The following is a 2,346-nucleotide window of genomic DNA, read 5'->3' as shown; positions in this document are numbered from 1 at the left end:
ACAATAGATAGGCATGTATATAAAAACATAATGATGTATTTATAATGTATGAGATGATGCTATATACGATTGTACAATGTCGTATACGATGATATGATGACACCGAGTCCTACAGCGGGTCAGGTATGGTATATGAGGATGATGTACATGCCCTCATGTTATAAGGTGCAGGTATAGTGCTTTACTAACTATTACACTTGTGTCCTGCATCCTTATTTCAGTTGTTGTCTTAATTATGATGTTTTATGCTTTATATACTCAGTACACTTATCGTACTAACCCCCTTTCTTCGGGGGTCTGCATTTCATGCCCGCAGGTACAGGTACACGTGTTAAGAATGTGTGAGCTTAGGATTTCTACTCAGCTATGTTGGAAGTGCTCCACCATTCTGGAACCTAGCATTTGGTGCTGATCTTTTAAATTTCATATTGGTTTATTCATGGGTACTGTAGGGGCCCTGTCCCTCCATATAATACCCATTACTATTCTTAGAGGTCTGTAGACATATGTAAGTGGGTTGTTTATGAGTTTATTTCGGTTGTGCCTATACGGCATGTTGTAAATGTTTTTACGTTATGACAGCCTTGTCGGCTTGCGTGCCCTCTCATGGTACGATACGAATGAAAGAGGCTACATGTACATGAAAAAGTTTAAACTCAGTGGGGGTTTTGTGAGTAGTATCTCTTATTTATAGTTCGATTTGACTACAGTTGATAGGTATGCGTACGGAGATTGGGTCATGACAATATTGAAAGCAACACAGTATACAGGTATGTAATGGTGTGAAAGAGGCATGCTGGATAAGGTAAGAAGATTGAAATATGATTGAAATGTAAAGTTAAAAATTGAAAAGAAAGTAGACAGGAAGGTGTAACAAATGCAGTTTGAGTGGAACACATGAGGTAAGTCCATTATTTTCATACGGTTATTGATATTGAAAGCCCTGTGCGGCTGTGAGATGAGAAAACATTGAAAGCCATGTGTGGCTATGTTATGAGGGATATAAATATATATATATATATATATGTTGGCCCTGTGAGGCATGATTGTTATCTTCTGCGTGCAGGTTTTGAGATAGTACGAACTATAGAGGAAACTCTGCCCAATTTTTTTCTGAGAATGGAGTAAAGACAAGGAAGAGACTGAGACATAAGTTTATAAGATGTCTTGGAAGTTGATACCGATAGGGTAAAATTTATAACATTGGACTAACACTGAAAGAGGGTCTCTCTACGTTGTCGGAAAAGGGTGCACCATTTTTACTTGGGGAGTTATATTTCAGAAGAAAACTCTTGTCGAAAGGCCAAATGTCTAGCAATTGAGTTCCCCTTTGTTTCAAAGTACAAAACCCTCAACCATTAGTTGGGAATGCTTAAACTTTAAATGAGATCCCATAAGGGATGGATGGATCTCGAGGCCAGCAATAACCAGATAGATGCCACGGTATCTGAGACCATTTGAGGAACCATTGGTGGAGACCTTAAGGGATGGATGCGATCATACCAGTACTAACGCACTGGATCCCACCAGAACTCCGAAGTTAAGCGTGCTTGGGCGAGAGTAGTACTAGGATGGGTGACCCCCTGGGAAGTGAAAGAGGAAATGAAACACAAGTATCTGTACCTATTCCCTACGTCTACAAGTAATCCTAAACTTTGGAACTCTGATATTGATTGCTCGATAAAAGTATATGTTATTGCAATGGAACAAAAAAACTCTCCATATGGTCTGTATAAGAGCTTGAGGAAGGTTTTAGTTAACATTCGAGGACGAATGTTCTAAAGGGGGGAGGATGTTATAAACCGTATTTTGCACATTTGGACATTTTTGGATAATTGTAACAAGTTAAGGATAATTCTATGTTTTGATATTGTTTGATACATAAGTTGGTTATGAAAATTTTGGATGTGAAAAAAGTAGAAAGGGTTAAAGGAAAAATTGGAATTTAAAAAAACAACTTAGTTTCATGAAAACCTATGGACTAAGTGATTGGGCTTGGAAGAAAAAAAAAACAAGAGATGCCCAAACAAAAGACCCAAGCCCAAGTCATTCATCCATGTAATGAATGAATGAAAAGGGGCACTTAGTCATAAACCTCTAAAACCTTCAAGAGAAAATGAGAAAGGAGAAGAACAAAGGAAAACAAAGGAGTAGTTGGAGGCCAAGTAATGAGTCATAGGACTCGACTTACTTACGTAAGATACCAACTTGGAAATCTTACATATTTAAGCTACTTGAGTACGTACCAAGCTTACGTAGCAATGATTATATAGATTCGTAAAAGAAGACGAGATTACGAACCCACGAGGGGGAAAAGAAGGTGACACGTGGTAGCATGAGAGAGTG

General features: G+C 38.3%; 1 pseudogene; it reads left to right on the top strand.

Moving 5' to 3' along the window:
- Positions 1–1,489: 1,489 nt before the first annotated feature.
- On the top strand, positions 1,490–1,611 carry LOC129883926 (5S ribosomal RNA; annotated as a pseudogene).
- Positions 1,612–2,346: the final 735 nt, after the last annotated feature.

Source organism: Solanum dulcamara, chromosome 3 (assembly GCF_947179165.1).
Source record: "Solanum dulcamara chromosome 3, daSolDulc1.2, whole genome shotgun sequence".
NCBI classification, from domain to species: domain Eukaryota; kingdom Viridiplantae; phylum Streptophyta; class Magnoliopsida; order Solanales; family Solanaceae; genus Solanum; species Solanum dulcamara.
The sequence above is the reverse complement of the archived record's forward strand: the minus strand, read 5'-3'. Positions and strand labels throughout refer to the sequence as shown.